The sequence below is a fragment of the Haemaphysalis longicornis genome, unplaced genomic scaffold (genome assembly GCF_048455015.1).
Source record: "Haemaphysalis longicornis isolate Haplotype H1 unplaced genomic scaffold, Haemaphysalis longicornis Haplotype H1 scaffold_67, whole genome shotgun sequence".
Classification (NCBI taxonomy): Eukaryota; Metazoa; Arthropoda; class Arachnida; order Ixodida; family Ixodidae; genus Haemaphysalis; species Haemaphysalis longicornis.
Genome location: NW_027526419.1, coordinates 209,782 through 225,569, shown reverse-complemented (window position 1 = coordinate 225,569; position 15,788 = coordinate 209,782). Strand labels below are relative to the sequence as shown.

The 15,788-nt window shown below is 45.6% G+C and overlaps 1 long non-coding RNA gene across 1 annotated transcript in view; it reads right to left on the bottom strand.

Annotated features, from left to right (window-relative positions):
- Positions 1–5,464: 5,464 nt before the first annotated feature.
- The window catches only part of LOC144144222 (uncharacterized), a 46,986-nt gene continuing 36,662 nt past the window's right edge, over positions 5,465–15,788 (bottom strand). The window contains exons 5-6 of the long non-coding RNA XR_013317198.1: positions 9,090–9,188; positions 5,465–5,896 (exon numbers count right to left, since the gene is read on the bottom strand). This is a non-coding gene — a long non-coding RNA (uncharacterized LOC144144222). The remainder of the gene's footprint in view (positions 5,897–9,089; positions 9,189–15,788) is intronic.

The window sequence follows — 15,788 nt, the reverse complement described above, 5'->3', positions numbered from 1 at the left end:
TCAGGCCTTCTAGAAGATCGGCTTCCGTCTCGCTTGCCAGATCTGACTCTTAGATCACGCCCTGCGAGCTGTTGAGGCTGCGGTGGGGTGTGACCTTGATGCCAAGACCGCCAATACGGGTCTGGCTCAGGAGATTTGTGGCCTATTGCTGGGCGGTGACTTCTACCAGCAACTCTCCAGTTCTTTGCTTTTTGTCTTCGTAGTGTTTAGCGATTATTCCTTCTATGAATTTTGTAATCAGAAATACGGACATTGAGGCAACTGGCTTGTCTTTTTCAAGGGATTCGATAATCAAGAATCGGGGATAATTATCACGTTTCGGGAGAGTGAAAGTTGGAAGGGGTGGGTACGTAACATCGGTGCGGCCCCTTTTCAGGGACCGATCGGGTTTACGGGGGGGTTTTGATTTATCCATGTGGCATTGAAAAAAATAGGGGACGGGCGTACTTTCTTCTCAAACCTTACCCTAATAGCTTGAGAGGTCCCGGAGCTCCCTGCCTGGTAAACAGACAGGGAGCCCATCCGCCGGAGCTCGACCCAGGCTCCGACGGCCACCGTTTGAGGTTTCTACCCTTCACCTTAAAACTCATTAGCACGGTCGGTTACAACGTGAGTATGGGGGCTCGGGGTCCACGGTATCGCCAGTACCGTCACCAAGATTGCTCAAGGTGCCCCGTGCGGGGGAACTGACATCTGGAATGTTTTTGTTAGCAAGCTTGGCACAGTTTGTGATTATTCAAAACAGCCAGCCGTAGCGAATGCGCTGCGAAAAACGAGACAAGAAGCGTTATTTGTGTAAATTCGGCTTGTGGCTCAATCCCCCAGTCGCAAGTCGCTTCTCGGACATCACGGGCGCGATTAGCGGAGGCTAGATAGCGTTGTTGGGTTCAGGATGACACCCATGGTCGCACGATGCCAAAAAGGCTGTTGCAGGTACATCCATACGTGGCTGCAGAGCCAAAGGAAGCCTCGTTTTACATACAATCACAAGTGGTAGGGACACAGAACACAAGAAACTTAAGGTCACATGTCTTCCTACAACAAGATCTGAAACAACACAAAGCCCCTGAAGTCGTTCTTACCGCCTATGAACGGTTTTTCTGGCGGAGCTGATAGATGCTTGATAGACGCGGTATGATTGCGTCACGTTCAGAGAGCTTTCAGAAAACAACGCCGATTACACCATTACTTAATTTACGTACAGAAAACAACCGGTAAGTATCTTAGCGCCATGGTGTGTGGAACACCAATAATGTAGTGGGAAAAGACAGTTTGACCTTGCAAGACGAGAAACCAGGTAGAAACCGGAAGTTCGAGTTGGACACCCATTGAACGACTTGGCCTCAGCGATGAACTTTTGGGACAATGTTTCGCATCATACAGGAGTCAACGCCGTTTCAGAATGCATGCGTACCAGATTCTCCGCAATGATCACTAAAAGAAATCAGGATTTTGCAGCACACCAACGCCATTCATCTGAGTCGCCCGAAGCCGAACTACAGTAGTACATTTTTCGGCAATTTTGTGAGCTACTTTGATTCGGCATCATGACAAAGGACGACACAATATGCTAGTGGTAGGGTTCATCCGCAAAGCGTGCCGTGCTGACGATTTCTTTTTTTCCAGTAGCAGCTAGCTACGGACTGCAAGGTTGTTGCGTAATTGCGGCGCGTCAAATTGTTCTTTTGGAGATCAGGCTGCATCACGCTCTTTCGTTTTGTAGCTAAACAAAACCAAATTGCCTGTCGCTACGTACATTATTCTAGTTTGGTCGACAAAGCTCTCGATCGGTTGACATGTTTTTAAACGAAGTGCACTCCTATTTTTATACGCACAGAGAAATTGCTTCAGCATTCGTTTCCGCATGCTCGATGTAACTCGTCATTCTTTTTGACAGTTTATCAACTCTTGTTCTTTGGTGAAATTATCTGAGAGTATCAATTTCCTCTAACAAACTTGAGAAACGTTACCACTTTGCGGCAGCATTTATTCCTTACATAGATACTCTCCGCACGCAGCCTAGGGGAACATACTGACTATCACTTCTCGTTTATCTAATAGAAATTATTGTGACCTCACTTGCAGTCATAAGCGTACTTTACCCCAACATATTCCGTAGCAAAATTACTGAAAAAATGTTTAAAAAGAACACTCGTAAAGCACTCGAAAACAGTGGTGTCATACACGGCCTTCACTCCGATTTTATTTTTTATTGTAGTGAGCGACAAATTGGCACAAGGCCCTTGAACCCGGCCTCTAAATGGTTTCGGCTGTGGGAGACAAGCCTTTTTCGGCGAGTATTTCAGGTTCTTTCTGATGTCCTAATTGAAACAAGGCATCCGGCTCGTGCTAGTGCACCTTGAAAACCCTCCCTAAATATTTTGCTGCGTATTTTAACGTTAAAAGCACGCTTAAAATCTAACAGGTTAAAGAGAGTTAGGTTAGAAAAAAGGCAGTCATATTGAAAACGCATACACAAAAGAACGGTGTGCGGTGGGTTCAGAGCTAAAAAGTATGCGGTTTGTTACTAACGTGAGCACACCTGGAATGAAAATACCACCTACAATTATGATTTTTACATAAGTGTTTTCTCTAACATCAAGTGCAGCAAGCGGAAAATAAAAGGAAATGATAGAAATGGTTAGTCGAGAATGGTTTTCTTGCGTTTAAAAAAATATGTTCGTCTTCCTTACGAACGTGTTCGGCACTTGTCAATAATTGAGCCAAATAGACTAGCAATCCCCAATAGAACATAATGGTGAACTTTGGAGATATTGTGGGCGAAATGTTCATATCTTTTCCACAGTGATAAGAATTGAAATATAAAGTATGAACCTGCCTAATCTTTTCACTGTAGTGTGATTTTACGGATAACAGGCATCCGATCTCTCTAGTCGTTAAAGGAGCCATGAAGACAAGACACAAGTTGGGTTTATTAGAATGACTGCTTAGTCCCGGTAACAATGATACCAATATCATCGCAATCTTCGAACAAATAACGGAGATATTGAATAAAACGTGTGAAGTAGTCGCGACACCCTAGCTAATTTCCCGCAATTTTTCTATGACGTCACGGAACCTTGTTTGTGCGATTGGCGGCCGCCTAACTGACCTGTCGCGACGACACATGACTGGACGTCTGTAATTGGGCCTCTAGTTCCATCTGACCGCATCACTTGAATGCTAACGTACAGTTAACGCACTGAAAATTATGTTTTATTGTTGGCCCGTATGACGTCATTCTTGCTCATAACACGTCACTGTGGAGCAAAATTTGAAATTTCTAAAGCTTCTGGCTTTTTTTTTGGTCAAAAAACATTTTTTGTGGCTGTAATGGAGTTGAGTAAGATACTGAATTCTAGTTCGTTCAAATTAAAACAAAGTTGTATTTTCTCTTCATGGCTCCTTTAACGAGGCCGTGTGTTGGTATTGGAAATATTGTGCTGCACTTTGCCTCGAATATTACGCCTTATTCTTGAACATGTAATACGCAATTTCATGGCGTGGTATAATCAAGAAATCGCATGTTGAGTTGCAGCAGTCACGCGTACACCGCCGCAGTGCAGGAACCACCATAATGTAGGCTCCGAAAGTTCCTTGAAGAGACGTAGTTCTAGTCCACATACATTACCCACTTTTTTATAGCCCGTTTGAGAACTTCCATTACTTTCCCAGTGGTCCTCTGTGAGCAAGTTCTGGAATTCAGAATTTCATTCTACAAGGCGTCGAGAATCGGAATTTTGGACTTCGTTGTACATTGTGTATCTGGGCTGATGCCTATAAAGTTTTGTTGAGAAAGTGACAAGGGTGGGATAAAAAATTATTTTCGTAGTCTTTCTACAGGTCAAGTAGACACACTGTGTTCCACACAATTTGGAGTTTTCCCGATAACATTGCTACTTTTTAGTATGCAGTTCTGCGGGCACAATCTCTTACAGCACAAAGAGATCAACAGTAATTCTCGCATTTTCTACACCGGAAGCACAGATAATTTTTATGACACTGAAACAGGTTAACAAGAAATACATAAATGGCAGATATCAATTCAGGCGCGTTGAACAGTTTTTCTAATTTTATTTACACTTGTATATTTGAATTTGAAGGGCCAAGGGACATTAAATAAGGGTATACAAGTGAATATATACCGTAAAATGTCACCAACAACGTGTCACCAAAAAATAATACCTACAACAATAAAAACAAATGAACACATACAGGAAGCTGAATTGAATACAAGTCCAGAAGAAATAGAACATAAATGGCGCCAGTGCATTATATGAATTGCAAACTCGATGTCAGCCCAAGTTTAAACATTGGCATTAGGCATAAGGTAGATTGCCAAACTCCAGAGTTACACTGCTGAAGTCTGAGCAAAATCGTGGTCTTGAAGGGAAACAGTGAGACGCTAATGTTTAGAAGCCACAAAGACAAAATGAACTTCGTTTTTTTTTTAAGAATAGCGGTTTGTTTACTACGCAACTTAATTCCGACGCCGAAAGAGGACGTAGGACACTGAAATGTCTTGCTCAAGGACATCACCAGTGACGTAACGGAGTGAATGCTCAAAATTGATTCATCATTCCGTTGTCTGTCATTCAACATAGTAAGTGATATAAAAACATTTTGCTAGTGGCACTAGTACAGTCTTGCCATCATGTTTATCAGAGTTTTCATTAGTCAACACCGCCCGTCGCACAAGCAGTTCCAGTGACTTCATATGAACCAAGCGTGAACCCGCTACATGAGGCATCATCGAATAATTAATTTTCCTATTTATCTAGCCTAGTTGTTTGTAGTTAGTACAAAATTTGTTTGTAGTTAGTACAAAAACGCGTTATTTTTATTGGGCCAATGCGATCTCTCGGATGAACCCAGTTTTTATTGATAATTTATCCGATTTTGTGAAAGTGCCGATACTTGTATGCTGGGCTCCGGTTAACTGGACATTGTTGGCAACAAAACGTCTTTCAGCTGGGCTGCTATGGCCAAGGTGAAGCATGTCGTATATTGGTTGCTTACGCTACTATTGTACACAAACTCGGTCATTCTGAGGACAATGCCAACCACTAGACCTTAAAACACAATGAAAGCGTAAACAGAAAACTACATGTAATAAAGCTTAAGATATGTTCATACCTCAAAGGCAAACGAAGTTGAACCACTGTTGCACATATAAAGAGAAAGACCGCACAGGCTTGTGTAGTCAGGAGCGCAGGGTACCATGTGCTAGGTATAGCTTTCTGTGCACCATATCCTGCATGACTGTACAGGCCGAGATAATCCAAGAGGCAGACCTACATTTAACTATTATACATTGTTATATTCTTTTTGCCAGAAAGGTAGACATTTACAACCAAAAACCATGCAGTACACCTCTGCGCAGCTGTCGTATAAATAAAACGCTCGCAACGTGTGCCACCTGACGTACGTGTAGAAATACGGTCGGTACTCAGTGCTTTCCCGCCCATCTCATGAAGCTTCTCTGAGCAAGGAGCACAAGGTCACTCTTCGCGGAACCTTGACGCCAGTAGCGTTGTCCTTAGCACCTCTCACCAAGATAAATTTCTTGTTTCAAAATAACTGGAATATACGTCCACGAATTATTTTTTTGGCACCTGTGTGTTTAGTTACGCAACTATGCCTAATTGACCAGCCATCACCAATAACTATAAAGCACCCTTTAGCGACCACATTCTGGAATTGTAATAAAGACGCATCTATTGCAACCATTTTGGTGGGACGTCAGGTATTTTGCAGAAGTTCTGATATACACTAAAGTGAGGTTTCACTTTGCAGTAATGATTAAATTCAGTCAAGCAATCATCGGTTGGATTGGAAGGCCTTTGTGTAGCCCTCATGCGCATTTCACATGATAATTCGTCTTCAACGTAGATATCTGCAAAAAAAGCAAATTTATCTGTGAAGAACTCACCAGCGGGCCGAGCCGAACAGAATGAAAATAACGCATGTTTAAAATAAAATGTTCTATGTATGTCTTGATTTCTCATTATCCTATGGAACTAAGTTTGCGCAAGAGCTATGCAATTGAATTGGAAATTGCTATTAACTCCTCATATTTCACTAAGCAAGCGTAGCATCGAAGCGGTACACACGATCCTGTACAAGCAATAGTTGACCAGTCAGCATCAACCACACGTCTTTTTCATATCCCTAAACTGTTAGTGTAACTTTCGCCATCATCTTATGTCAATCGCCTTCTTCGTAGTTAAACGAAAAAAAAAAACGGGGAAGTGCAACCCTTTTTACGTTAGAGTAGAGCAAACTGCGTGCGCTGTACTGTCAGTGTCTACAGAGGAAAGGAGCGTTCTTTTCACAGAAGGTTAGGACGAAAATTCTTGGGGATTTATGTCTCCTTAATCATTTTGAATGCAATGGTTTGGCGTCCTAAGTGTATTTGTTGCGTCCAAAGTGTATTTGAGTCTTTTCTTTTCCATTTTATTTTCTTGTCGCATGAATTGATTCTTCCGGCTTCAATTCTGCTACACCGTTCCTGTGTGTATTTTTTCTCTTTCATTTCTTATTATTACGGCGCGAATCGTGTCAGCCGAAAACAGACACACAGCGCAGCTTCCCTACAGACGGGATTTTGTGAGGGCGGTGTGCCCTTGTTCTACTCACGTCCCCTTACGTTTGCCTGACACGCGGTACGCCCTGTTGCAGAACATTTGACGTTTCCAGTTATTCGTTTTTTGAATTTTGTGACGACGGCAAAAGCTCCCAACTTCTGGCCAGTTCCAAAGTGGCTATAGGGCACGGCGAAAGGAAGGAGAACAACTTTCTCCCGCTGCTAGCAGTGTGTAGAGATAGAGTAGTGTAGAGTGTTGGACTCATACTCTGGATAACTAGCTTCACATACTATTGGATTAGAATTGTATTTTCCTATTTTTGTAGCAGCTGCCACTTTTGTTACCAGACAACGAAACAACGGTTTTCCGTAGAATTGAACATTTCATCGTTTCCATTAAAAAGGTTGGCACAGAACGATGTAAGAGCCCGCGACTTTGACAAGATGTAAGTGCACGCATCCTGATTTCCTAACCTTCCTGTGATAAGCGTGAAGGGTCACGATATGGCCCCTTTGGAAAGAGTATTGCTGCCTTGTATTAAGATGTGCGGAATGTCCTCATAAAGTACGACAACAGTATTCACTACGATTAGCCGATTAAATCATACCCAGCTTTCTCGCTCAAAATTACAACCTCTGGGGAACCTAGAAAAACCACTTTAGGAAAATGATATTTGGCATAAAGCTAGAAGTTAACGTGAAGATTAAAACGCTAGAAGAATATTTCAGGTTTCTGAATATTTTTTGTGTAATTCGCTGTCAAATCTAACTCCCCATGCAGTTCTATGGGATAGTTCCCATGGCTCAGGAACCCAGTCACGCAACGTGCGCGACTTGGAACTGTGCACAAAGCAAGTAGTCACCCCAAATATTAGCTGTGCAAAAGAAGTCTTCATTTCGCTCAAAAATTGCAGAGTAATAACTGTTGAAAGGACTGCCATGAGCGGGAAAGCTGCACATGTTGTTGGGTTTCTGCATTGAATTATTATCGTCACTGAAAATAAATTCCTATAAGAAACGGTTGTGCACAATTTCCAGATATCTAGCCTTGTTTGGGACACTAAAGTGCAGTTTAATGCGTCGCGTTTCTGTTCCGTATGCAAGGTTTCTTCGCATCGTCTTATGGCATAAAATGTAATTAGTTTCTCTTTTGCACGCAGGAGTTTAGAGTATCTTTACCAAAAGCGACAAAATTGCCGAACCATTTCAATGAAGCAGTATTTGCGGTGAGATTTCAAGTGTCGCACTTGTGGTGAAATGCGGCAAAAAATGAAGGAAGCTCACACTAACACGTAAGGCGTGAAGTTAGCGACTATGTGCGCAACGTTCATGACAATCACGACGGTTTAAGTCAATGATTGCAGCCAATTTGCTTGTTTCTTGTCGCCGCAACGACCTTTACTCCATTATTGTTCCTAGAAGTGTGACGTTTCTGCCTTTTTTGAAGTGATAATCATTGGACATCACCTTTGAGGGGCGCACACTATGCCGCGAATTTCTCTTTCCGAGAAAGTGTTTCCATGATTACGGCTAATGCTGGAGTTTTTTTGGGGGGGGAATCTTGGCCAATCACACTACGTGGGTGTGCTTCGCATCACAAAGGTGCGCCGGAACGCTGCGGGGTTACCACCAGGCACGCACGCACGAGGGCTTCGCATTTTCTTGGTTTTCAACTGCCGGGCTGTCCCCGCAATCTTGGCCAATCTCCCTAAGTGGGTGTGCCTGGCTTCAAAAACGTGCGCAGGAGACGCTGGAAGGTCGCCACGCTGCACGCACGCACGATCGGTGGGAATTTTCTCGGCGTTTTTTTTAGTGGCAGCGAGTCACCGCGATGCACGCGTTTACGTGTTGCGTGTATTTTGGTATTCGTAACTGCCGATACCCAAAATGACGATTTTTTTAAAAAGCTTTGCTGCTAAAAAGTTATTCGAAATCTCCCACGGAAAGCGTGCCAATCGGCGAGTTTATGCATGTTTGACGAAAAAACAATATTTGTCACTGAATAAGACGCAGTAAATTTAATTTACAACGCCTATTTCTATTTGATGTTTCAACCGTGCATATCTACCTACGTCAAAAAACAGTTGCTTCGCGTGCTGTGAGCAAGGGTGCCTTTGGGTATCAACAGTAACTGTAACCTGATTATCGTTAGTGGCATTTTTTGCAGTAGTTATTCTGTCTAGAGGCACCTCATCAATTCTATTAGTACGCACTAATATTTCTTATCATACGTACACCAATATCAAAGAACTGCAAGACCAATTTACATCTGCATGTAATGTATTCATAGGCTGTATATAATAAAATATAATATTATGCTGTTTCGGAATAAATGGGAAGTACCCATGACCCTTTCAATTTTTGTGTGGTCATAAAGAATCTACAGTATTTCCTACAAGCGTAGCGCAGTAAGCCCTTGATTTATTCAATTCTACTAAAATATAGGGCCCTGTACTAATCCCTAAATACAAAATATTTGCATAGGATAAAATAATTGACTTACAGGTGTCGTTTTTCGAATACTTTCGAGCCTTGTTCAAGAATATGCCGCAGTTGTACTGTTTGTTAGCGTATAGCAGCGACTCCATGTGAGACAGCTCTTCTGCAAAATAAAACTTTTGCCTAAAGTACATCCCATTCTCTCAACCTAGTTATGTTTGCGAGGGACAAGATACATTTCTTCTAAAATACGTTTGAAAACATTTTTTGTTACAAATATCAAGGGAAGGTTAACACATCGCGAGGAAAAAACGTGTCATCTTCTTCCTAAAGTCAGTTCACTCAGCAGTACCTACTTGCTCACGAACATGGCGTCTACGTGATGTGAGGCAAATAATACAACATTGGAGAAATCTATTGATGCAAAAACCCAATGAATATGGTACACGTACCATCGTAATGCGGAACAGTCTTCCGCAACAGTACATTGCTATTATGAGGGCTCCCAAAGGTAGAAAAATCTTATGAAAGTGGTTTATGGCAACCGCATTATCTCTCATTTTCAGAGAGCGATCAAACTTTATTCTGCAGCTCAAGTCCGAGCCGCGGAGCTATCAGTCCTCGGAGGAAGGGGGTGTTCTACTCTCCTCCGACGGTGGCGGGCTTGTCGGAGGTGCAGAAAGAGTTTCAATGTGGGCAGCGAAGATGGACCACAGGGCTGCCCGTAGGCTTTCGGGGGGAACGGCCCAGCTATACAACAAGTAGGGAATATCAGGGGAGAAGGGGTCGGCGGAAAGAAATGTGGAAGACGAGTTCGCCCGTACAGCCCGCCAAGATGTAGGTTCAGTGCCCGGATATCCACCGCATACCTGACAGTGTGGACAGCCTGGTGACTTCTCAACGTGAGGGTTTGCACTATGCACTATGCTTTATGGTGACTTCTGTATGTAGTGGAGGAACAGATCACAGGGGAGGGGCAATGTCTGCGCCTGTCTAATATTGATGGCTTGAAGTTTAGATAGGTGAGGGAACGTGTTTGTCTGCAAAAGCCTGAGTTTATGCCGCTGTTCCTTGGTGAGCGACGGGTGGGCAGGAAGATACTCTTGCCTTTCCAGTGCCCGGTAGGCTAATTCTCGGGCTGTCGTGTTGGTGATGACATTGTCCCGAAGGGACCAGTGGGCAGAGGCCCAAACCAGACGGATCTTCCGTTCAGGGGGTCGCTGGAGAAGGATTCTTGCGCTCGTCTTAATATTCTTCCGCGTAAGTGATTCCAGCATGCTGCTTGAGAATCAGTAATGATTGTATCGGCTGAGGTGTGGGCAATGGCAAGAGCGATGTCTGCTTCTTCTGCTTGGGCAGAGTTGATTCAAGTGGGACACTGGCGACATGCTCGGTGCATGTGGTGACGACAGCTGTCACCGTATTCATATGAACGTAGTCCGCATCGTCCGTGTACACAGTTTTTGGGTTGGATCCATCGACCATATCTAATGTCTGTGCTCTCGCCGCACGTCTTCCTTGGTAAAACTCAGGGTGCATATTCCGTGGAATAGGAGCCACATAGACGTTTAGCCTTACGGTTGTGGGTATGTCCATGGAGCAATTGCCTTGTTCTTCTGGGGTATTGTATCGAAAGCGACCAAGCAGTTGGCGTCCTGTTCTTGCGATCACTAGAAGGTGGTGCTGGTTTACCAAATGAGCCTCTATGAGCTCCTCCACAGTGTTGTGTACTCCCCGTTTGAGAAGTCTGTCCATTGCCGTGCTGATGGGAGACGAAGTGCTTGTTTATATGCTTTTCGAATGGGTGTATCAAGCTTGGTTACGTCGCTTTTGGAGAGGATCGCATGCGGGATGGCGTAATTGATGCGAGAGATGATGAAAGCTTGGAGAAGCTGTAGTGTGTCTGCTTCCTTCATCCCTCTAGTCTTCCTGGTGAATCGGCGGTGCATGTGACCAATTTTTCCTGTTGTTTGAGTGAGGTGCCGAAGAAGTATAGAGTTGGAGCAGATTTCTTGAAAGGTCATCCCCAGTATCTTTATGTGTGAGGAAGGCGTGATCGTAGCTCCATTAAGTCTAATTTGGACGCCTGGTTCTTGCTGTTTTCTATATTGGCGTTTCCGGACAATGAGAAACTCAAATTTCTGTGGAGAGCAGCATAAACCGCACTTGGTTGCATATGCTTGCACGATGTCGGCAGCCTGCTAAAGACGATGTTGCATTTTCCCTACCGACCCTGGGCCCGTCCATAACGTTATATCACCGGCATACAGGCCATGTCGAAGGTGGTGGTGGTAGCACGCATTTATTTTATGTACAAGGGATACAAAGACGCCATGTTACGCTTTAGCGAATTTTGGTGTCTAGGGGAGAGGGATTAGGTAATGGGAGTTGGGGAAAAAGTAGGATACATCCTATGGTACATCCAATTGGGTGTGGAATTAAAGGAAATGGTGAAGACCAGAGTCCTCCACGAAGTTTCGTAGAGCGACGAGCAGGCGCCGTTCTTCGCTCTGATTGGAACTGCCTGGATAAAGCCAATCATTAAGGCTCGGTGGGATTGCCAATCCTACGGTTTTGAAGGCTTGTTCGCGACAGTTGGCAAAATAGAGGACAGTCCCACAGGATGTGTGCAATGTCATTATTGGCTGAGCACCGCGAACACTCGGGGTAATCTAGGCTGCCGAATCTTGTGGCTCGAAAGTGTGGGGTTCTTGCCGATCCCGTTCTAATCCTGTGAACGATCGTGTGCCGTTTCCGGGGCCAATGCTGAGGTATGACTGGACGCTTCACTCCTAGAGACGCTCGTAGTTGCAACTTCCTTTCCAACTTGCGGCGGGTGTAAAATTCCGAGCTCGAAGTAGGTGAAGGTTCCTCCACTGTGTTTTCACAGTTCTCATCCGTCTGTTCATCCTGAGATGCAGGTGATGGCACTATGACCGAAGGAAGCTCAGGAGAACGTCCATGCTAAGAAGAGACGGGGTAAGCCCGGGTGATGCCACTTTTCCCAGTTGATGTGTCCCTTGCGGCTTGTTGCGCAAGTGCGTGAGCCTTGCAATTGCCTGAGATTCCCGCGTGAGCCGGTATCCAGAAAAAAGTCACAAGACGTCCGCGGGTCCGCAGCGTGCTGACGCATTGCCGGATATTTAAGATGACCTCGGAGGCTTCATCTGGTCGTTTTAGACGGCGCAGGACATTGATCGCGTCTGTAAGAATCACCGATTCTTTGAAACGTTCTTGCCTTTCTAGCCACTGGACAGCTTTCTCAATGGCTATCAGCTCGGCCATCTCAGGTGTCGTGTTGTCGAGATGGTGTAGCTTACGCTTTTCATCGCATTCTGGACACACGAAGGCAGCACCAGCACGCCCAGTGACTGGGTCAACTGAGCCGTCAGTAAAAATTCTGAGAGCGGTGTTATACTCCTCGTCTAGCCGTTTAAGTGCCAAGAATGCTCGGGTCAGTTTTCGTTGTTCGGCCCTCCAGCCATGAAGTCCGGTGCGGTGTCCAGGGATTGGAGCACATGCGGGGACATCTGCTGTCCACGGTGCTTGCGAAACTGCCTTCTGGGTCCTTGCGGTTGCAGTTTGAGATGTTGCTTAATGATGCAACGTCCGGCTGGTGTCATAGCTAGGCGATGCTGCTGTGCTAGATGCCTGTCGGAGGTGAGGTCGGCAAGGGTGTTCATGCCAGCCTCCGTGTAGAGGTGCAAGCTGGGAGTCTGGGCTGGAAGGCCAAGGGCTATTTTTATGACCCGCCTGTTCAAAACCTCGAGCTTATTAGCTTGGGTCTTGGTAGGGGAGAGGTGCGGTAGGACGTATAGTATCCTAGATTGAATGAGACCTTGGTGTAGGCGAAGGAGCGTCTTGGTAGAACAACCCCACTCATAACCTGCGCACCGTTTGAGTATGTCGAGAAGTCGTAGGCAAGTATCTCTTAGTGCGCTAACTTGACGTTGGTTGCGTAGGTTGGCGTCAACTATGAGGCCCAGAATGCGGGCTGTGAAAACTCTGTGCACAGCTTGGCCATGAAGGTGGAGTTGGATGTCCGGGGGTCTCCGCATACGTGTACATACCATGTAAGTTGTTTTTTCTGGTGAAAGTTCAAGACCACGATTTCGAAGAAATTCCACTGTGACGTCAATGCCTTGCTGGATGGTTCGTTGCTGTGTTGCGATATCACCTTTTGTCGTCCAGAGCGTCACGCCATCGGCATAAATGGTAGTTCTTAGCCACGGAACCTTGCGAAGGGAAGGTCAGCCATCAAGGGAAGGTCAGCCTGGGAAGGTCAGCCATCAAGATGTTGAACAGTATCGGGCTTAAGACGGCGCACTGGGGGACACCTCGCTCGAGATCTCGAGGGCTAGAGAACTCTTCTCCCACCCATACCTTATAGGAACGTTCCAGCAGAAAGCCCTCCAGAAACCTACTTAGCCTACCACCAAGCCCCCTTTCCCTTAAGAGACGTATTATTGTGGCTGGTGGGGCATTATCGAACGCTTTTTTAACGTCCATAAGGAGCAAAATGCCGAGGCCACCTGGTTGCTTTGCAGCTTCAAGGTCCTGGGTGATTATCAACAGGCTGTCAGAAGTTGATAGGTGTGTCCGAAAACCTGTTTGAACAGGAGTGAATACATGATCCTTCTCTAGTTGCCAATTCAGGCGGCGTGCAACCATGTGCTCGAACGTTTTTGCTAGATTGGATGTCAGCGATATAGGGCGAAGGGCCGCAGGACCATTTGGCAATTTGGCGGGCTTGGGAATTGGTTTAACCCATGCTTCTTTCCATGTCAGTGGGACGTCTCCTGTAACCCATATGTCATTGTAGTAGTCCAGCAGAACTTCGTTGCCGTTATGGTGAAGGTTCTTAATGGCGCTGTAGGGTATCCCGTCTGGGCCTGGCGCACTTTTGGCGTTGCAAAGGCGCAGGGCGTCATCTAACTCCGCCAGGGTAAATAGGTTGTCGAGGGGACCTTGATCATCGGGTGGCGTTGGCGTGTAGGGTTCTGCGTGCCTCGTTTTTGAAAAGAAGCTGTCAGCTAAAATTTCCCCAAGTTTTTGAGCCGATACGTCCATGCTAATCATGAGGGATTGCGAAGCAGTGCGAGAGGGCTTGGCACCAGCCATTGTATTAATAACATTCCATACTTTTGTGGTAGGGGTGGCACGGTTCAGCGTAGTACAGAACTCGTGCCATTGCTCCCGTTTCAGGCCTTTTGAATAACGCTGTAATTTTGCGTGAAGCCTGTTGTGCTCTGCTCGCCTAGCCGGGTCTGTAGGATTTGATTTGAATCGTTGTTGAGCTCGAAGGCAAGCAGCTCGAAGGTTGAGATATCGTAGGTCGGGAACGGGATCTTGAGGAAGTAGTTTGATAGCCTCTGTAGCTTTGGCTTTCGCCTCTAGGACCCTATCTGTCACTGTTCCTTGCGCCGATGTGAAGAATTCACGAAATTTGCCCCAGTTAGTTACTCTTCGTACAACTTTGTACGTGTTAGTGTAATTCTCTAGAGAAATTATAATGGAATGATGATCACTTCCCATAAGGTTTGGTTCCACAGTCCATTAAGCACTGATATCCACGGAAGCCCAGGTGAGATCAGGTGCCGTTTCCTGGTTTCGCTGCGGAACACACCTCGTCGGCGTTCCATCATTCAGCAAAATGAAATTTGCCCGGTCAGTTACTTCGACAAGATTATTTCCACGTAGCGAAGAATCTGCATAACCCCACGTTGTATGCCTCGCATTAAAGTCACCTCCTATCAGCAACGGGCCAGGTACAACATCACGGAGAGCTTCAATCCAGCCCATATTGGCGGCTGCATCAGAGTCCAATAGAAGCCTCCCCTGTGGTCGTATATAGACTGACACCACAGTGAGGCGCCGTTTTCCAAAGACCACGGTGACAGCAACAACTTCGCGGTCGGGGGAAGCCAGATGAGACGTGTCCAGTTGGGAAGCTGTCAGGGATGGCATCTAATAGTTTGGGAAGGCCGATGAGGGCGATGTTAAATAGCAGTGGGGAAAGAACTGCGCCCTATGGCATACCCCGACCTCCAACTTGAAAGGGAGGTGATTGCGCGTCACCGACCTTCAGGACTGCTTGCCGGTTTTGAAGCAAATCTCTGATGTAATTGTATGTCCTGGTTTCGCAGTGGAGATTATTGAAATTTTTCAGGATCGTTTGATGATATACATCACCAAACGCCCCTTTTAAATCAAGGGCGAGGATTGCTTTAGGCGTGTGATTATTGGCCGGCATCATGATTTCCTCTTGGAGCTGAACAAGAATACCTTGGGCGCTGAAACTTGGTCTGAACCCGTACATGGATGTAGGAATTCGGCAAGTATCTCCTAGGTATTGTTGTAGGCTAGCGGAGATGACGTGCTCGAGTAGCTTTCCTATGCAGGACGTCAATGAAATTGGGCGGAAATTCTCGACGCTTGGCTCCTTTCCGGGTTTCGGTATTAAATGAACCTCAGCCGCCTTCCATTCAGGCGGCATGACTCCCTTTTCTCAACAGCCACTCATAAATTGTGTGAGGGATGTGACGGAGTCAGTGTCAAGGTTGCTCAGTATCTTGTTTGTGATACGGTCTTGGATGGCGTGGCATTTCTCCGTATCTTGGCTAGCACTGCCAGTACCTCCGATTCTTCCATGGGCCTATTTAGGTGGAGGTTTCGATCGCCCGAGTAGTCTTGGAGTTGAGTATGGCGGAGATAGAGGCAGGTATCGTTGCTGAAGCATTTTGAGGAGGTCGTCCGTGGTACC